A 22,521-nucleotide genomic window follows, 5' to 3' on the forward strand; every position below is an offset into this window, starting at 1 on the left:
CAAGTAAAAGACCATTTCCTCCTAGCCATGAGAAAGCTAAGAGGTTGAATTTCACCATCTGCAAGCTCTTGGCTACAGAAATCCTGCCTTTCCGCCTGGTGGACACAGAGGATTTTCGAGACCTTATGTCCGTCGCAGTGCCCCAGAACCAGATGCCCAGTCGGCACTACTTCTCAAAGAAAGGTGTGCCTGCGCTCCACCAGCATGTCGCACACAACATCACCGCTTCCTTGAGAAACTCTGTGTGTGACAGGGTGCATTTCACCACAGACACTTGGACGAGTAGGCATGGACAGGGGCGTTACATGTCGCTGACTGGGCACTGGGTAACTATGGTGACAGCAGGACAAGGGGCTGCTGTCCAAGTCTTGCCGTCCCCACGAGTTGTGCGTCAATCCTCTTTATGTCAAAGTTCCTCCACTGCTTCTGCCTCCTCAACCTCCTCTCGGTCTTCCACCTGCACTCAAAGCCTGTCTGGTCATGCCACAAGCTTTCTAACTGTGCAGAAGGGATCCTGCACACCTCCTTACTATGCTGGCAGTAGGGCTCAACGTCATCAGGCGGTTTTTACATTGAAATGTCTGGGAAATGTGAGTCACACAGCTGAGGAGTTGTGGTCAGCTCTGGAGAACCAATTTCATGAATGGTTGTCTCCACTGGACCTGAAACCAGGGAAGGCCGTGTGCGACAATGCTGCAAACCTGGGTGCGGCCCTTCGCCGGGGCAATGTCACACACGTGCCTTGTATGGCTCACGTGTTGAACCTGGTTGTCCAGCAATTTTTAGCCCACTATCCCAGACTAGATGGCCTTCTGCAGAGGGCACGGTCGCTGTGTGCTCACTTCCGCCGTTCGCATCCCGCAGCTCAGCGACTTACATCTCTACAGAAGTCGTTGGGCCTGCCACTTCACCGGCTAAAATGCGATGTGCCTACCCGGTGGAATTCAACTCTGCACATGTTGCAGCGACTGTGGCAGCACCGACAAGCCCTGGTGCAATACGTTCTGACGTATAGCCTGGGCCAACGAGATTCAGAGGTGGGGCAAATCACGCTGGAGGAGTGGTCTCAGATCAGGGACCTATGCACCCTTCTGCACAGTTTTAAAATGGCGACGAAGATGTTTAGTGCTGACGATGCCATTATCAGCATGACTATTCCAGTGATTTACATGCTGGAGCACATGTTAAACAGAATTCGGAGTCAGGTGGTGGCACAAGAGGAGGTGGAGGAAGTAGAGGAGGAGGAGTTGTATGCGGAAGGGCTAACATCTGCAAGGTCCAGAAGGTTGGCAGCACCAAGGCGGCAGGCATGTGAGGGTGGGGGAGATGGTTTTACCAGGGCACATGGTAGCAGCCAAACTAGTGAGGAAGGTGCAGGAGCCCAGGAAGAAGTGGAGGACGAACTGATGGAAGACTCATCAGATGAGGGAGACCTTGATCACATTTCTGTTGTGCGAGGTTGGGGGGAGAGGACAGAGGAAGGAAGCATGATTGTTACCTCGCCACCAACACAACAGGGACTTGGTGCTCCTGGATGCGCAACACACATGAGTGCCTTCTTGCTGCACTACCTGCAACATGACCCTCGAATTGTGAGAATTAGAAATAATCCTGACTACTGGGTTGCCACACTGTTAGATCCCCGGTACAAAAGTAAATTTGCAGAAATTATTCCTGCCATAGAAAGGGATGCACGCATGCAGGAGTATCAGCAGCGACTGTTGCAGAATCTTACATGTGCTTTTCCACAAAATACCAGTGGTGCACGTAGTGAATCTCACAGTTCCAACTTGCCAACCGTGGGACCGTCAAGTGTTCAGCACTCAAACCGTAACAGAACCACAGTATCTGCTGGTAACATCAATTTTGCGGAATCATTTCACCACTTTTTTAGCCCATCCTTTGCAAGGCCACAGGAGACAAGAAGTCTGACACATAGTCAACGCCTAGAGACGATGGTACAGGAGTATCTATAGACCTAATTTAAAATGCGCAAGGTGTGCGACAAGGGAAGGGGAAGTGGACGTACTTCTGATGGTGCACGCAGAGGCTGAGGCTGTGGGACAGGTGAAACTGTGCCTACTGCGGGAGCACAACAAACATGGTCATCCATGAGACGTAGCTTCCTTTTCCAAATTGCCAGGGACTGCAAGAAGCCACTCTTAAAGCCAGAACAGTGTAAATATGAGGTTGGTTGGATGGCAGATAATGCTTCCAGTATGTTTCCTAGCACCACCCTGTCTTCCACATGGTCCAGACTCACTAGCCAAGAGTCTGAACCACATAATCCTCATCCCACCATGGCGAGTCCCAAGAGACAAGTGATCCTACTCTTGGACACTCCAAGGAACTCTTTACATTTCCATTGATTCTAGACTCTCACCCAGCACGTTTCCAGAGGGACATGAGAAGATTATGTGTAGTGATGCCCAAATATCTGAGCAGCCATGGTCAGAAGAAGACAATGATGGGGAAGGGCAATTATCTCAAGAGGTAGATGATGAAACACAGAGTATGAGACCCTCATACTGTCTCATAGATGTCCCATACAGGGTTTGTTGTATTCCCTCTTCCTTCTAATTTTTAGCAGTTCTTGTATTCTCCACATAGGCTTGGTGAGTTTCAGAGTCCCTCCTTCATAAATTACACTGGATGTTTCTGACCATGTCACACTCACCACTCTCCAGATAAGGTAGTAAAATGATAAAATTACATTTACCTGTGACTACCGGAGGGTGTATATTTTCCCCCCGCTACTATATCATCTACTGTAGTCATAGGCTACAGGGAAATATGGTGAGAGATGGACCAGCTATTAAGATGTGGAGGAGGCATTTTTTATTTTATTTTTTCAATTTTGCCTTATATACAATACAATACTTATATACAAGTCTTAATATAGGAGAGAATGTTTCCTAACATTTCTTCCAGTAAAATCCATTTTATCTTCGGTTTTGTATGTTTTATAGACAGTCAGTAAAAGTGGAGTTATAATCTGGCAACATTGTTCCCAGCAGTGACCTGGAAGTCAGAAATGCGTCTAGGCGCCTTCCCCATGCTGTTCTCATTCCATTTGAGTGCTTTTTCCACCAATTTCAGTGATTTTCCTGCCTCTTCAGCCCTCCTGTTAGGGTCCTCTGGAAAAATACTTGTGTTTCCCCTTCCATTATACTCGGTACTCGAGTTGAGCCTGTCCAAGTATTCAACCTGCTCGATTCAAACACTGAAGCATTTTAGCATTAGCACAACTAATGTTCGGATTACTTGTGTTTTAAAGAATTTCTGCAGTGGAAACACTCAAAATGCATATACATTTTTACCTGTGGATTTTCTACATGTAATGCAATTCTAATTGGAAAATCCTCGAAGAAAACTCAGCATAACCACAAGAGAAATCAACATGCTGCAGACTCAAAAAATGCACCCCAGGTACTGATGTATGGAGCACTATTAGGAGCTGAGCCTGCATCATAGTCAAGATATGCTGAAAGTGATACACAGCTTGAATCTTGCTGTAACAGCAGAAACTGGTGCTTACTGCTATTTAAGGGGATGATATCAATAGACAATGAGGTCGCCTAGGATTGTATTAAACCCCTTTTCTAACTTTTTAAAGCAAACAAAATTTAAGAACTCATTCAGATTTCAGTGATTTGTCTGGTACATAAAAAATGGTTCAAAAATCATCAGAATTTCTTTATCTGATTTGTATCAGTTTTTTTTTGGAGTTTCAGTTTTTATTAGTATTTCATTATTGAGTTTTTTGGGGCGTTTTAAAATAATGAATAAATAAATTGCAAAGCGTCTACCCATGGCAATAGTAATCATGAAAAGCACATGGATTGCACACAGATAGCATCGTAGAACTCTCTGTGATAACCAAGGCTTGTATAGGTTATTTTGACCTATGACTAGGATCAAAAACAAATGTCTATATATTTCAACAGTTAAATAGTTTATAATGACTACATGTAATATTCGAGTATACAACAACACCATCCAAAATGTTTTCATTCGGATTAAGAAGGTACACATGTGGTAATTATTTTTTAAAAAATATAATTTTTTAATTTTCTAATTTTTAAAATAGATTTAAAAATGAGACAGGAACTTTCAATAAGGTAGTATACTAGAAATGTTGAGACCCATGCTAATATATGGTTAATGTAGTTCACAATTTTACATATATATAAGATAACAGCGGCCTATCAGTATGTGTACTGTGTACAAAATAGTTGTATATATAAATATTTTTAAATTAAAGTGCAAGTGTTTTGTATTATATGCATATATATTTTAAAAAATCTTTATTTCTAGTGTGTTACCTTTATTGAAAGTTCCAGACTGAAGTTACTTGCGTTTAATATTGTTCGTGTTAGTAAAGAATTAGTATGTAATTGGAATAATGGACATCTGCAGGTAATTTATCTATGTGTTTTTACTGCAATATACTCCTGTAAACTATGTTATTTGATTTCTTTCGTTGAGCGAAAATATGTAGATTTTGCGATTTAGAAACACGTGAGCAAGCTACGCATAGCTGACCGTGGGAAAAACAGGGCGTGCCTAAATGTATCCCCGCTACCTTCAAAGTTTGCCCTTGCGATTTATTGATGGTCATTGAAAATGCAACTTCAAGTGGGAACTGCAAACGTTTGAAATTAAAGGGTAAGTTATTGGGTATTATTGGGATGCGTGGTATAAGAATATTTTCACCCTTAGCTTCTCCAGTTAAAATTGTGGCCTTTACAATGTGCCTGCCTAGTTCAGTGACTCGCAATCTAGTGCCATTACATAAACTCGGGGCGTCCAAGTTGCGCATTAACAAAACGGGTATACCGACCTTTAATTCGAGCTTATGAGATGGGACCCCGGATAGCTCCAAAGAGTTAAGAAACTCCACGGGGTAGCTCGTACAGTCTTCAGATGACAGGTTGTTGCATCGCTGGTTACTTGGTCCAAGATAATTTTATTGATTTTCACAACTGTTTCATTTCTTGGTGCTAGTATAGTTCTTTCACATAGCCAATTTTCATCGTGGATGTTTTGTTGCAAATTTGGAAAAACTTGAGCAATAAGTGCGTCTTCCGAATCCACAACATGACAAAATTGGTTAGTGAATAGAACCATACCTTCTTCGTCAGTTTCGATTCGACCTTCACCGATCTCGAGCAGTTTCTCAGTGTATGCGGCCGACTCTAGATCACTGAATAACTGGACACGCATGTTGGTGGTGAGGTGCAGCTTTTCAACTTTGGTCCATAAATATGAGGATTTCAGACATGCGTTAATTTCGTCTGCTGCAGTGCCTCGCTCGATGACAGGCAAAGTTTGCCTAAAGTCCCCAGCCAATAAAACAACCACACCACCCATTATTGTTTGTTTACTGTGTAAGTCTTGTAGACAACGATCAAGAGCTTCGATGGCGCATATGTGTGACATTGTGCACTCGTCCCACACGATTAGTTTGCACTGTTGCGACAGGAGGCCACGGGCGCTGCTCTTGCTGATATTACACGATGGGGTTTCTTCGTTCACCAGATTAAGAGGTAATTTAAAGACTGAATGTGCCGTCCGTCCACCGCTTAGCAATGTTGCAGCAATTCCAGAGGAAGCCACAGCTAATGCAAAGTTATGACCGCCACTAATTTTTGCTAAAAGTAAATTAAGCAAGAAAGTTTTTCCTGTACCACCCGGGGCATCAAGGAAAAAAGTCCACCTTCACCATTCTCAACGCGTCCTACTATTTTGTGATAAATCTCTCTTTGATCAGGTAGCAAACGTGGCTCAGTTTCGCAAACGTGAGCGTCTAACTGGTTGGTATCATAGCTTAGCTCTTTTATCAACTCGTTCGACAGCTCTCCTCTACGCCGCGGTGAGGGTAGACCAAAATCGGACAATTTCTTAACAGAAATTATTAATATTTTGTCCTCGATAAGCCCCAATGCCTCATTGAAACGGAGATCATCGTTAACGTGATCCATTCTTTCAAATCTGTGCATGATATCCTCTGATAACGCAGTTTTATACTTGTGCCAGAGTTGTAGAGGATTGGATAAACTGCAAGTGCATATCAATATGGCAAACAGCTCTCTTATTTGCGCCGGGGAGCGACATAGCACGACCTCTTCTAAGGTGGTATCCCAGTGGTTATCATCTTCCAACAACCCCATTTTCTCACACACCTGCCGAAAAGTTGCAAGTTCTTGACCTTCAAATGTTTTTAAATCCGAGAAGTTGGTTGGACCCCTTATGACATTCAGCAGCATACGCAAGCAATAACATTCAAAATTGCTAACGTGCACCGTGTAAATGCGACCTAGACCGTCTCCTGCCTTCACACCTGGCCAGCCATCGACAGGTGTTCCTTGTAAACGACGTTTCCATTGCTTCCGTGCCACATTCCAAGTATAGTAGCGAGGCACGTCAATGTAAAGTAATGTTTTTGCAAACGTATCACTTTGGAACAAAAGGAAAAATGCAGTTAGTGTAGTTTTAGGTGGTGATTCTAATCTCTCTCTAAAATTATTTTCCGTAAAGTAAACCCTCTCGCCATTGGGTAAATGAATCGCGAGATGAGTGACGGTTGGGTGTCTCTCGTGCAGAGGCAGACCTAAGATCCGCCACGCTGCTTCGTTACTATTAACATATCGGCCGGTTCTAAAGGTCTGCACCTCATCTCTTGGGTCAATGTTAACATTCTCTTGCTGGCGGATGTTAAAAATAGCCTGGTCGCTACCCTTATTAATATATTTACAAACATATTTTATTGCCTGTACCGTATTACAGAACTCTACATTTAAATAAGAATTAAATGTTTTTGATAAGAGTGGAGAATATGGGACCACCCAGCTATTGTCCACCAATATTTCCTGTGTTCCTCTACGGGTTTTTATAATCGTCGTGCGTCCACTATTCTCTGGTGCTCTGCGCCTGTACAAAGGATAACCTTTGTCATTGGTTTGAGTATCTTTTAAAAGCTTCCTCGGATATTTTTTAGTACATTTTCCTTCCTTCATGCATGGCGATGAAGAATTGAATGTACCACATGGCCCGTGAATCATATTCTTTGTCACTGTATCATAGAGCTTTTGATCCGTTTCTGGGTTTGGTATCTCAGCACATATGATTTAGTCAATTTGGTTCGGATGCAATTTTTCCTTTAACCACAGCAGTAAGTGCACATGAGGCAAACCTCGCTTTTGCCACTCGATCGAGTACATGAAGCATTGCATATCACCAAATATGTTACCTTTTGTAAGTAGAGCTACCAACTTCTGTACTTTTATTCTCAATACTCGAGCTGTTAAGTAGAGATGAGCGTTGTTCTACTCGAACTGTTCGCCAATCTCAAATTCGAGCTGTTTTGGGCGGTGTTCGAGCCGTTCGGCGAACACGAACAATTTGAGAAAAATTCGGCTGTTCGAGGTTATGTTCGATAACTGTTCGTGCACCAAAATCATAACTGGATTTTTTCTCAGTAATGATGAAAATTAATGTTAATACGCAGTTTGAGTGTACAGCTGGGTGGGGGGAGGGGCAGGGGATGGATCTCTGCAGGAACAATGAAGATCTCCATTTTTTTTTCTCTTTCCCGCATTTACAGTGGGGAGGTGCAATCTGTCAGCCTATCAGCAGCGCACACACGGAGCGAAGTGCTTTTTTTCACACAAGCAAGGGCATGTGTCATTGGCAGTGTATGTCACATGTCCTTGCCCTATAAGACCAAGCCATTTTCCCCGTCGCCACCATTTTCTCACTGCTGCAGCTGCGTGTTAGACGGCACCGCTGTTGCTGTGTGCGCTATACCTTGTTAATTTCAAGCCAATTTTCGCACAAATATACAGATAGCTTGGGAGTAGGGAATAGTTGTGATTGCAGTCCTTTTAAGGACTAGGTTACAGCATTTCCTACGACTTTTATCAGGGAGGTCTGTGCTCTTAAATAGATCGGTTGTGGGAGTAAAGACTAATTGTAATTGCAGTCCTTTTCAGGACTAGGTTACATGAGTTCCTATCAGTTTTTGCCAGGCAGGTCTGTGCCAGTGCTGTGCAAGTTTTTTTCACAGCATTTGGCTGAATCTAGCAAAGCTAATCCTTTTTGGCCTATTGCAGAGTGTGTTAGTCAGTAGAGTAGAGTATCTGTGTTGCAAGATATACCACCTGTGTATAGAATACCAATATTTTTACTGCACCTAGTGAAGTAAAATCTTTTGGGCACAGCATCATTCTATTAGTCCATCTATACTGACCTCCATCAGGTTGCAAATTAAAACTAATTTTTATCTGCATCTACAGTACCTCTGAAAAAATATTTGGGCTTCTAGCAGTGTGTGGGACTTGTTCTATTAGTCAATCTATACTGACCTCCATCAGGTTGCAAACTGAATATATTTTTTTCTGCATCTACCTCTGAAAAAATATTGGGCTTCTAGCTGTGTGTGGGTCTTGTTCCATTAATCCATCTATACTGACCTCCATCAGGTTGCAAACTGAATATATTTTTTTCTGCATCTCCCTCTGAAAAAATATTTGGCCTTCTAGTAGTGTGTCGGACTTTCTCTATTAGTCCATCTATACTGGCCTCCATTAGGTTGCAAACTGAATATAATTTTTTTCTGCATCTAGCTCTGAAAAAATATTTGGACTTCTAGTAGTGTGTCGGACTTTCTCTATTAGTCCATCTATACTGACCTCCATCAGGTTGCAAATTAAAACTAATTTTTATCTGCATCTACAGTACCTCTGAAAAAATATTTGGGCTTCTAGCAGTGTGTGGGACTTGTTCTATTAATCCATCTATACTGACCTCCATCAGATTGCAAACTGAATATATTTTTTTCTGCATCAACCTCTGAAAAAATATTGGGCTTCTAGCTGTGTGTGGGTCTTGTTCTATTAATCCATTTATACTGACCTCCATCAGGTTGCAAACTGAATATAATTTTTTTCTGCATCTAGCTCTGAAAAAATATTTGGCCTTCTAGTAGTGTGTCGGACTTTCTCTATTAGTCCATCTATACTGACCTCCATCAGGTTGCAAATTAAAACTAATTTTTATCTGCATCTACAGTACCTCTGAAAAAATATTTGGGCTTCTAGCTGTGTGTGGGACTTGTTGTATTAGTCCATCTATACTGACCTCCATCAGGTTGCAAACTGAATATATTTTTTTCTGCATCTACCTCTGAAAAAATATTTGGCCTTCTAGTAGTGTGTCGGACTTTCTCTATTAGTCCATCTATACTGACCTCCATCAGGTTGCAAATTAAAACTAATTTTTATCTGCATCTACAGTACCTCTGAAAAAATATTTGGGCTTCTAGCAGTGTGTGGGACTTGTTCTATTAGTCCATCTATACTGACCTCCATCAGGTTGCAAACTGAATATATTTTTTTCTGCATCTACCTCTGAAAAAATATTGGGCTTCTAGCTGTGTCTGGGTCTTATTCTATTAATCCATCTATACTGACCTCCATCAGGTTGCAAACTGAATATATTTTTTTCTGCATCTACCTCTGAAAAAATATTTGGCCTTCTAGTAGTGTGTCGGACTTTCTCTATTAGTCCATCTATACTGACCTCCATCAGGTTGCAAATTAAAACTAATTTTTATCTGCATCTACAGTACCTCTGAAAAAATATTTGGGCTTCTAGCAGTGTGTGGGACTTGTTCTATTAGTCCATCTATACTGACCTCCATCAGGTTGCAAACTGAATATATTTTTTTCTGCATCTACCTCTGAAAAAATATTGGGCTTCTAGCTGTGTGTGGGTCTTGTTCTATTAATCCATCTATACTGACCTCCATCAGGTTGCAAACTGAATATATTTTTTTCTGCATCTACCTCTGAAAAAATATTTGGCCTTCTAGTAGTGTGTCGGACTTTCTCTCTTAGTCCATCTATACTGACCTCCATCAGGTTGCAAATTAAAACTAATTTTTATCTGCATCTACAGTACCTCTGAAAAAATATTGGGCTTCTAGCTGTGTGTGGGTCTTGTTCTATTAATCCATCTATACTGATCTCCATCAGGTTGCAAACTGAATATATTTTTTTCTGCATCTACCTCTGAAAAAATATTTGGCCTTCTAGTAGTGTGTCGGACTTTCTCTATTAGTCCATCTATACTGACCTCCATCAGGTTGCAAATTAAAAGTAATTTTTATCTGCATCTACAGTACCTCTGAAAAAATATTTGGGCTTCTAGCTGTGTGTGGGACTTGTTGTATTAGTCCATCTATACTGACCTCCATCAGGTTGCAAACTGAATATATTTTTTTCTGCATCTACCTCTGAAAAAATATTTGGCCTTCTAGTAGTGTGTCGGACTTTCTCTATTAGTCCATCTATACTGACCTCCATCAGGTTGCAAATTAAAAATAATTTTTATCTGCATCTACAGTACCTCTGAAAAAATATTTGGGCTTCTAGCTGTGTGCGGGACTTGTTGTATTAGTCCATCTATACTGACCTCCATCAGGTTGCAAACTGAATATATTTTTTTCTGCATCTACCTCTGAAAAAATATTTGGCCTTCTAGTAGTGTGTCGGACTTTCTCTATTAGTCCATCTATACTGACCTCCATCAGGTTGCAAATTAAAACTAATTTTTATCTGCATCTACAGTACCTCTGAAAAAATATTTGGGCTTCTAGCAGTGTGTGGGACTTGTTCTATTAGTCCTTCTATACTGACCTCCATCAGGTTGCAAACTGAATATAGTTTTTTCTGCATCTACCTCTGAAAAAATATTGGGCTTCTAGCTGTGTGTGGGTCTTGTTCTATTAATCCATCTATACTGACCTCCATCAGGTTGCAAACTGAATATATTTTTTTCTGCATCTACCTCTGAAAAAATATTTGGCCTTCTAGTAGTGTGTCGGACTTTCTCTATTAGTCCATCTATACTGACCTCCATCAGGTTGCAAACTGAATATAATTTTTTTCTGCATCTAGCTCTGAAAAAATATTTGGCCTTCTAGTAGTGTGTCGGACTTTCTCTATTAGTCCATCTATACTGACCTCCATCAGGTTGCAAATTAAAACTAATTTTTATCTGCATCTACAGTACCTCTGAAAAAATATTTGGGCTTCTAGCAGTGTGTGGGACTTGTTGTATTAGTCCATCTATACTGACCTCCATCAGGTTGCAAACTGAATATAATTTTTTTCTGCATCTAGCTCTGAAAAAATATTTGGCCTTCAAGTAGTGTGTCGGACTTTCTCTATTAGTCCATCTATACTGACCTCCATCAGGTTGCAAATTAAAACTAATTTTTATCTGCATCTACAGTACCTCTGAAAAAATATTTGGGCTTCTAGCAGTGTGTGGGACTTGTTCTATTAGTCCATCTATACTGACCTCCATCAGGTTGCAAACTGAATATAGTTTTTTCTGCATCTACCTCTGAAAAAATATTGGGCTTCTAGCTGTGTGTGGGTCTTGTTCTATTAATCCATCTATACTGACCTCCATCAGGTTGCAAACTGAATATAATTTTTTTCTGCATCTAGCACTGAAAAAATATTTGGCCTTCTAGTAGTGTGTCGGGCTTTCTCTATTAGTCCATCTATACTGACCTCCATCAGGTTGCAAATTAAAACTAATTTTTATCTGCATCTACAGTACCTCTGAAAAAATATTTGGGCTTCTATCTGTGTGCGGGACTTGTTGTATTAGTCCATCTATACTGACCTCCATCAGGTTGCAAACTGAATATATTTTTTTCTGCATCTACCTCTGAAAAAATATTTGGCCTTCTAGTAGTGTGTCGGACTTTCTCTATTAGTCCATCTATACTGACCTCCATCAGGTTGCAAATTCAAAATAATTTTTTTCTGCATCTAACCCAGCCAATAGTTTTGGCCTAATACCACAGTTTGGCCACTCAGCTCTGCTCGGTTACCATCCATTGTTTTTTTGTGCAAACAACTCCAGAGTTGTGAATTAGTTAACCACCAAAATGAGTGGAAAAAGGCCTGCTGCTGGTGGAAAGGGGAATAGGCGTGTTGGGAAGGGGAAAAAAGGTTGTGTCCGTGGGGTAGGTGTTAAAGCAACAGTAACATCTGCAGAAGAAAGACCATCTTCCAGCCAAACTAAAATGTCTACTTCTTTTAGCGGACAATGTGATAAGATCCCTTTCTTACGGCCACGCCAATCGCTACAAATTCCAGATGAGGCACAAAAACAGCAGGTGCTTCAACGGATATCAAGTGCTCCCTTAAGTGGGCTCTCCTCCACATCAACTTCAACATCACAAATACTCCAGTCCTCAAAGGTGTCACCCAAATCGCACTTGCTTCCTCACAGCTCCCAAATCTCCAGCTGCCCGTCTGAGTATGAGGTAGAACAGATGGTTGAGTCTGCAGAGCTGTTTACTCATACTATAGCCTGGGAATCAGAGGTCGACTCCAGCGCTTCTGTGAATCCAGACGAGGAAATGATCTGCACTGATGCCCAGAATCTTTATGAGTCGGATCCAGGACCAGACGCAGAAGGTTCTGACCATAATGTAGACCCTCATTCCCAAACTGTAACTCCTGTTGGTGGAGACAATGAGGAAGACGATGATAAGACTCAAATACCTGATTGGAGCGACAACTTTAGTTTTTTGTCAGGGCAGGAACAGGTTGGCTCTGAGGACGACGGGTGTGATAACGCACAGGGTGATGATGATGAGGTCGGAGATCCCACTTACTGTCAACCCACAGTCAGCCAAGAGATGAGGTCAGCAGAGGAGGTGGAGGAAGATGCTAGTGACGACGAGGTCAGGTTGCGCCTTCCTGGACAGAGATGTAGTACTGGAAGCACGTCAACAACTGCATCCTCAAACACAACTCTGCCTCTCACCACAAGTCGTGGTGGCTCTTCAGGTCGCATGGGTGCTAAGCCTTGCATAGCCTGGGCATTTTTTCAGATCGATAAAGATGACCCAACTCGTGTTATCTGTAACATTTGTCAGCAAAAACTAAGTAGAGGCCAAAAAATACATAGTTTGAGTACTTCATGCATGAACCGGCACATGGACATGAAGCATAAGTTGCAGTGGGAAGCTCAGTGTGCTACAATGCGGCCTAGCCGGCCGGGCCAACCACCGTCTGCCATATCTTGTGCATCCGCGGCCTCTTCATCCTCTGTGACTGGGGGGACAGCAGTCACACCTGTTTTGGGGCGCAGACCTGCCACCTCTTTACCCGCAACAGCCAGCGTGATTGGCAGGTCATCATTTTCTTTGGAGGTGGTAACACCAGCTGGTGTTGAGCGCTGTCCGACATCGATAGCACCACCTTTGGATCAAGGCAACCTAACATGTCCGCCTGCATCTTCCTCACAGACCGGCAGTTTGCCGGGGACACCCTTATCAACCCCGTCTAAGCACAATAGCCAGCCCTCGGTCCCTCAGATGTGGACAAGTAAAAGACCATTTCCTCCTAGCCATGAGAAAGCTAAGAGGTTGAATTTCACCATCTGCAAGCTCTTGGCTACAGAAATCCTGCCTTTCCGCCTGGTGGACACAGAGGATTTTCGAGACCTTATGTCCGTCGCAGTGCCCCAGAACCAGATGCCCAGTCGGCACTACTTCTCAAAGAAAGGTGTGCCTGCGCTCCACCAGCATGTCGCACACAACATCACCGCTTCCTTGAGAAACTCTGTGTGTGACAGGGTGCATTTCACCACAGACACTTGGACGAGTAGGCATGGACAGGGGCGTTACATGTCGCTGACTGGGCACTGGGTAACTATGGTGACAGCAGGACAAGGGGCTGCTGTCCAAGTCTTGCCGTCCCCACGAGTTGTGCGTCAATCCTCTTTATGTCAAAGTTCCTCCACTGCTTCTGCCTCCTCAACCTCCTCTCGGTCTTCCACCTGCACTCAAAGCCTGTCTGGTCATGCCACAAGCCTTCTAACTGTGCAGAAGGGATCCTGCACACCTCCTTACTATGCTGGCAGTAGGGCTCAACGTCATCAGGCGGTTTTTACATTGAAATGTCTGGGAAATGTGAGTCACACAGCTGAGGAGTTGTGGTCAGCTCTGGAGAACCAATTTCATGAATGGTTGTCTCCACTGGACCTGAAACCAGGGAAGGCCGTGTGCGACAATGCTGCAAACCTGGGTGCGGCCCTTCGCCGGGGCAATGTCACACACGTGCCTTGTATGGCTCACGTGTTGAACCTGGTTGTCCAGCAATTTTTAGCCCACTATCCCAGACTAGATGGCCTTCTGCAGAGGGCACGGTCGCTGTGTGCTCACTTCCGCCGTTCGCATCCCGCAGCTCAGCGACTTACATCTCTACAGAAGTCGTTGGGCCTGCCACTTCACCGGCTAAAATGCGATGTGCCTACCCGGTGGAATTCAACTCTGCACATGTTGCAGCGACTGTGGCAGCACCGACAAGCCCTGGTGCAATACGTTCTGACGTATAGCCTGGGCCAACGAGATTCAGAGGTGGGGCAAATCACGCTGGAGGAGTGGTCTCAGATCAGGGACCTATGCACCCTTCTGCACAGTTTTAAAATGGCGACGAAGATGTTTAGTGCTGACGATGCCATTATCAGCATGACTATTCCAGTGATTTACATGCTGGAGCACATGTTAAACAGAATTCGGAGTCAGTTGGTGGCACAAGAGGAGGTGGAGGAAGTAGAGGAGGAGGAGTTGTATGCGGAAGGGCTAACATCTGCAAGGTCCAGAAGGTCGGCAGCACCAAGGCGGCAGGCATGTGAGGGTGGGGGAGATGGTTTTACCAGGGCACATGGTAGCAGCCAAACTAGTGAGGAAGGTGCAGGAGCCCAGGAAGAAGTGGAGGACGAACTGATGGAAGACTCATCAGATGAGGGAGACCTTGATCACATTTCTGTTGTGCGAGGTTGGGGGGAGAGGACAGAGGAAGGAAGCATGATTGTTACCTCGCCACCAACACAACAGGGACTTGGTGCTCCTGGATGCGCAACACACATGAGTGCCTTCTTGCTGCACTACCTGCAACATGACCCTCGAATTGTGAGAATTAGAAATAATCCTGACTACTGGGTTGCCACACTGTTAGATCCCCGGTACAAAAGTAAATTTGCAGAAATTATTCCTGCCATAGAAAGGGATGCACGCATGCAGGAGTATCAGCAGCGACTGTTGCAGAATCTTACATGTGCTTTTCCACAAAATACCAGTGGTGCACGTAGTGAATCTCACAGTTCCAACTTGCCAACCGTGGGACCGTCAAGTGTTCAGCACTCAAACCGTAACAGAACCACAGTATCTGCTGGTAACATCAATTTTGCGGAATCATTTCACCACTTTTTTAGCCCATCCTTTGCAAGGCCACAGGAGACAAGAAGTCTGACACATAGTCAACGCCTAGAGACGATGGTACAGGAGTATCTCCAAGTAAACATTGAAGCCACGACTGTGTCACTGGACCCTTGCTCTTTTTGGGCTTCCAATCTGGATAAATGGCCGGAGCTAGCCACTTACGCCTTGGAGATCTTGTCATGCCCCGCAGCCAGCGTTCTGTCTGAACGTGTGTTCAGCGCTGCTGGTGGTGTGCTGACAGATAAGCGCACGCGGCTCTCCACTGATAATGTAGACAGACTCACGTTCATAAAGATGAACAAATCATGGATCCGAAACGACTTTTCTACCCCTGTGTCATCCTGGGGAGAGTAAAAGCTTGATGATTGGTTAAAATCACCCTACCAAACGTTTTAAGCTTTCAAATTACTAATCATGTTTATCTGTATCTTGACTGGAAAATAATTTGGGCTTTGTAGCAGTGTGCAGCACTGATCCTATTAGGCCATCTATAATAAGCTCCACCAGATTTAAAATTAAAAATAATTTTTAGCTGCATCTAGCCCGGAAAATAATTTTGGGGCTCCGAGATGCGCAAGACACATAAGTGCCTTCTTGCTGCACTACCTGCAGCATGACCCTCATATTGTCAGAATTCAAAGTAATCATGACTACTGGGTTGCCACACTCTTAGATCCCCCAAACTTTTCGATCAACCTTTTCATTTTAATAAAGACCAAAAAAATGGTCATTTTTGAAATTATAAGCATTAGCAGGTTGTTAGAAACTGAAATCAAACAGTTTTCAACTCAAAACTTTATTCTAGGTGATGTTACATTTTCACATAGGACCCCTTGTTCGAAAGGAGCTTCTGAACTCTCTCGTCCATTGAATTTGTCAGGTTTTGGATGGTTTCTGCTTCAATTGTTTTGCATGAGGACAGAATACCCTCCCAGAGCTGTTGCTTAGATGTGAACTGCCTCCCGCCATCATAGACACTCCTTTTAATGATGCTCCAAAGGTTCTGAATGGGGTAGAGGTCAGGGGAGCATGGGGGTCACACCATAAGTTTGTCCCCTTTTATGCCCATATCAGCCAGAGATGCAGATGTTTTATGTGCAGCATGAGATGGTGCATTATCATGCAGAAAAATGATCTTGCTGTGAAATACACGGTTCTTCTTCTTGAACCATGGCAGGAAGTGCTGTTTGAGAAAATCCACATACATTATGGAGTTCATCTTTAGCGCCTTCAGGGATCCTAAAGGGGCCGACAATCTCTCTCCCCATGATTTCAGCCCAAAACATTACTCCACCTCCTCCTTGTTGGCGCTGTAGCCATGTTTGCGTGGGGTGTCCATCAACCAGCCATCCTCCACTCCATCCATCTGGACCATCGAGCGCTGCACGGCACTCATCCGTGAACAAAACAGTTTTGAAATCAGTCTTCATGTAATGTTTGGCCCACTGGAGCCGTTTCTGCTTGTGTGAAGTGGATGGGGGAGGTCGACAGGATGGCGTATGCACAGCTGCAAACCTCTGAAGGACCCTGCATCTTGTTGTTCGGGGGACGTTGGAGGCACAAGCAGCTTCAAAAACTTGTCTGCTGCTATGACAAGGCTTTTTTGCCGCTGCTCTTTCAACCTGACGTAATTGCCTGTAGGAAAGAGTCCTCAATTTGCCCTTATCAGCACGCACACGTGTGTACTGTGAATCAGCTACATACTTCTTGATTGCCAAGACACTTCATCCTGATCATCGCACAATGTTGATTGTAGTCATGCCTTGACCTAAACACTCCACAATTTGTTGCTTCTCAGCAGCCGACACATCCTTTTTCTTTCCCATTTTGGCAGAAAATGTAGGCTGCTTAATAATGTGAGAGAACCTTCTTAAGTAGTCTTGCCTTTCATTGGACACACCTGCCAAACTAATTAGCACAGGTGTCTGCAATTGCTTACAGTGATATAAAGAGCCCTGACACACATCACCATCAATGAGTTTAACTGACAAACAAACAAATTCTTCCCTTATCACTCCTAAACACTTTTTGCATAATAATTTGGAACGCGGTGTACATGTGCTTTTCCACAAAACACCAGCGGTTCACGTAGTGAATCTTACAGTTCTAACTTGCCAACCGTGGTCTGTATGGAATTGTTCAATAAAGGGCCCAAAATTAAGATAACATAGATGGGAGAGGTCTCTATGAATAGGAATTCCTAAGTATTTGATACCCTGTGAGGGCCAGGCAAGGAAAAGTTGGACTGGATGGAATCCTATATGGATTTGGGGAGGGAGACATCGAGGGCCTCAGACATCGCTGCATTGATTTTAAAATTTTACCATGTAACAAAGTGATCTATTTCAGCCATAACAGCATGGATGGATATATGTGATTGAGTGATATATACTAGGACATCATCAGCAAATAGGGAGCACTTGTACTCGGTGCCTCCCACCTCAATCCACCTAATATTGGGGTTATGGCGAATTGATGAGAGCAGGTGCTCCGTCACTAGGATGTATAAGAGAGGGGACAGAGGACATCCCTGCCTTGTCCCATTGGTGATTGTGAAAGGTGATGAAAATGTTCTGACGCACCCCCTGGGCCTTGGGACACCCGGAGCCGGACCCTTTTTGGTGGATGCTGGTGGTTGTAGTCTTCGTGGCGGCGACCCGGTTCCGTGGCTCAGGGCGGTCAAACCAGTGGCGGAACTATTTATGTGGTTTTGATGTTTAAATGTCCGACTATGCCACCCGTGGATTGCGGTCAGAGTGAACCGCCGCTACAGGGCAGACCGCTGAGGCTGGTGTTGTGGGTGCAGCAGAGCATAGCATAACTCCCCACGGGAGGAGTATAGCCTCAGGGCAGTGTATGCGGAGGATGGGGGTGATGGTGCAGGGCAGCAGCAGTAACGACACGGAGTCAGTGATGCAGTCCAGGGCCTTTACTCACAGTTCTTATTATCCAGACCACGTCTGCAGGTAACGGCTGCCCACGTCGTACTGTGCTCACCAGGTGAGGGGCTCAGACAACTCCCAGATAACTTTGGAGCACTTCACAGGACCCCCTTTGTGTGTCCTTTGTCTGGCCTTTCTTACCAACACTTCTGTCCGGCTGCCTCGGGCCTCCTCTTGGTAAACTTGGCGCCAGTTTCCCTGACCCTATGTGGTGCCTTCCTAGCGGGTGTAGCGAGGGGCTGCGCCACATAAAATGTAAGAGCCTCCGGTTTCTAGCTGAGGGTCGTTTCCTGCCTCCACTAGTTCGGGGACCGGTCTCCCCATTTGGCCTGACCCCTCCACGCAGGTGGATTCGGGCGTGCGGTGGCGACTCGCACCCCTGGGATCCCTTCATTCCTCTGTTCCTGGAGCCTTCTCCGCTCCTCTTCCTTCCTTCTCCCTCTTCCAGGCCTGGGCCTCTGTTACTAGGCCCGCCTCCGGAGCAGAGCTCATGCAGAGCCCCTGCTCCCTGCCACTTCTGCTCAGACTTCTCTGCACTGAACTAAGATGGTGCCCACCTTTTATACTCCCTTCTCAATGCACCCAGGAACTGCTTCCTCCCTGCTCCTGCACTACAGGGTTCCCCTTCCTCAGTGTTCCCTCCCCCCACTCCAGCCAGGGACAGGGACTGTCGTGCCCATCTCAGGGGCATATTGGTCGCCCTGCCCCACGGCAATGTGGTGTAATGCATGCAGGTGTCGGGTCCTGATCCACACTCCATCCTTACCTGAGAGTGAGATATCACACCTCTGGGTGAGGTGCAATACGTCTGTAGCAACCGAGCCCTCAGGGTGCTACAGTTCCATTTATCTTCAGCCTAGGTGACGTATTGCGATACAGGGCCGTGATTTTGGCTATAAAAGGGTCCCCTAGACCCCTACCCCAAGCTTTTTAAGAGAATCATATATGGCGTGCCAGGAGACTCTATGGAATGCTTTCTCAGCATCCAACGAGAGTATCTAATTACAAATTTTTAACTGCATCTAGCCCAGGAAATACTTTGTGCCTAGTAGCAGTGTCTGCTAGTCAGCGGATTATCCCGGCTGTTAAGCAAGCTACACCACCTGTAGTTTAGACACTTAATTTTTTCAAAGGAAATGCTTCGGGACCATGGGATACTCAGTGAAGAGCATCAGGAGGCACCCCAAGGCATAGGGGCTGGGACTGGCAGTAGGATGCCTTGCGGTCGACAGCCGAACTCGATCCTTATAAAAGCTTTTTAACTGCAGCAGCTTTAGTGGACGCTACTGGAGCTGGAATTACGCGGCTGCTGGCATGAGACTTGCCCTCCAATAGATCCTTGTAAATGGATTTAAAGTGTATTCATTCAAATTAGAGAGACAATTTAAATTAAAAAGCTTAGAGCTGCCTCCACCACAGGGGGGCTCGCTCGACCCACCAGCGGACAGGCACCAGTATTGGGAGAGGGGGGCTGGCCATCAGGGTTCACCGCGTCTCTGGCACAAACCCGGCGACATGGAGGTGGCACGGGCAGGAGCGGACTGGCCGTGTCGGCTTCTCACTTTTTGGATTTTAGAAGGGCATGACATGCCTATATCTGTGTCTCCCCCTCCTTTTACTCCTCCACCTCTTTTATTTTCGCATGACTATATGTACTTGTCACTTTTCCATGTGTTAGTTGTGTCTTCTGAGCAGTTTGTCAGCTTTTGGACACCTTTGAAGGTGTTTTCTATGTGTTTCTATGTGTTTTTGTTTGCCTGCCATTGGTTTTAACGGTGTTCGAAGGTGTTCGACGAACAGTTCGACGAACAGATCGGCGAACACACGGGTGTTCGACGAACCGAACCGAACTCGAACACTACGGGGGTGGCTCAACACTACTGTTAAGTCATGTCTGTCCGTTGAATTTTGACCAGCCATAAGCTCTTTGGTGATTTCTGGCCAAGCGGGGCTGCAAGTCATTGTAATAAATAAATCAGGCCTCCCATAATTACGTACGTATGTGAACGCATCTTGTGTGTATTCGTGTAGGTATCTCGGGCTATTTACAAATGATGACGGGAGAATCACCATCTGACCTAAGTTATTTGGATCCAAATCCGCATCATTTCTTATTGCATCTTGCAAGTGAATATAATTTTTTGTGCGCAGTTTTTTGGGATTTAAAGAAAGGAACCTTAAGCGCTCACTTTCCATCTTTACATACATGTCGACCAGAAACTTATGAAGTAGGAGCCTACACTTAAGCATCAAATTAAAATCGCTGCGACGGACCATCAAGTGAAAGGCATAAAAATCTTTGCAGGACACCATTTTGCTTGGCATTGCTTGTTTGGTAATTGGATTTATCTGAGGAATATCAATGCTGTACCCCTCTTGTCCTTTCCAAAAAATTATTGGGTACTCGAGAGCGTCATAGAATCTATGCGTATCGGGAACCCTAGTGAGCATGCCATCGCGCGGCTGCACAACGATGTCCCGAGATCCCGAGACATAGTTTGTTCGCTACTAACTATTACAGCAGCTATATCATTTGTACTAGGGGCATTGAATCGTCTCATGTTGACCACGTGGTACACGGACTGGGTGAATCACTACTTTGAAATGATCGTCATTGATCATTCTGTCTCTAGCTGTTTTAAATTCATGAACCAAAATGTTGTGGTCGTGAAGTACTCGTTGTAATTTTTTAACTATGTTTCTATCTAAGCTTTGCACGCACTCAGTACGCCTGTTGATTTGTTCTTCTTCGTCACCTATGAAATAAACTTGTAAAAATTGTGGTTGCGAAATGGACGTAGGAATTAAAGAACCGATATGGTGGTATACTTGTCCTTGTATTGTAAAGGTCGGGCAAAACCCTGGCATTGAGACAATTTGATCTGCTCCAAAAGACGTCATATGAAAGCACATGTTGTATTTTCTTATATTATTTAGAAAAAGGCGAGATTCATCAGTTTCATTAGAGAAAAGCTCTTTTAAAGGTTGAACTGGCTCGTCTATATAAGGAAGAGCTACATTCCCGGCCAAACAACACATACCTGCTGCTTCCTCTTTCCACTTAAGAGCTCCGCAATATTTGCAATCTATGGTCATTGCTTCTATTTTTATAAGCTTGTGAGTTTCATAATCAAGAGTCTCATCATACTCAAATGCAGCTTTATTAAACAATATCCATGTATTTCTTGTAAATGTTTGACGTCGCTGTGCTGCCCTTTCAGCAACAGTGCGTCTGCGCAATTCGGCCATTTCATAAGTTTCAGTGGCTCTTTGGGACGCCATGTAAGTCGCTTGCTGCTGACGTCGAGCTTGGGACTGTTCTGGAGTTTCAGCAGCCTGTTGAGACGCCAGATACTCCGCATGCTGTTCACGTCGGGCTTGGGACTGTTCTTGAGTTTCAGCAGCCCGTTGAGATGCCAAAAACTCCGCATTCCGTTCACGTTGGGCTTGGGATTGTTCTGGAGTCTCTGCAGCTCTATGTGCCGCACAACGCACCGCCTGCTCAAGCCTTCGTTGCTCGGCTTGTTGAGACGTCTCATCACGTCTAATTATTTTCATAGCTCGGGCTTTATTAGAGCTTTGCGAAATGTTAGACTTACGCTTTCGCAGCATTTTTATACGTACTAATTACAAAATAGGTACTTAGTAAAGTTCAAACAAAATACTAAAACAATCTAATTAGTTATATTACGATCACTGTACAGACGATATCAGTTGTATATGACTGGTCTATGAGGAGCAGCTGTGGCACGGTTACCCATAGCAACCATTCCCAGTGCTCTGTGGGAGCTGAGAGCAGCCTGCTGGTGCTGTGGGTGACATGCTGCGCTGCACACACACAGGGCTGTGCTGCACACAGGAGGGGAGGACGCCATTTGTGTAGCGCTGCTGCCGGTGCTGTCAGGATGCAGTGTGTGCATCCTCCATGCAGCCGCGCTCAGGTTACTGCCTCTCCCCGTGTGTGAGTCACTTCCCCTCCGCCCAGGTGAGGCGCTCGGAACTTTCCCCGCTGCAGCAGCTGGCGCAGGTGAGTGCATGTTTTATTATACGGTGTTATGTGGAGGGACAATGGCGGCGGGGACCCCCTGTGTGAGGACAATGACGGCCCGGTGCCCCCTGGCAACCAGCAGGAGGAAGCCTCACACTCCCCCTGGGCTGTGGGCGCGGGCAGGCCGTGCTGGGACGTGTAGTTCCCTAATAACCTGTTCCTGACATATGGGCTGTTTTCTGTGGGTTTTTTTTTTTTTTTAAGTCTGAGAAAAT

This window comes from Phyllobates terribilis, unplaced genomic scaffold (genome assembly GCF_046119375.1).
Source record: "Phyllobates terribilis strain yellow unplaced genomic scaffold, ASM4611937v1 Scaffold_8__6_contigs__length_399053987, whole genome shotgun sequence".
In the NCBI taxonomy this organism is placed as follows: Eukaryota; Metazoa; Chordata; class Amphibia; order Anura; family Dendrobatidae; genus Phyllobates; species Phyllobates terribilis.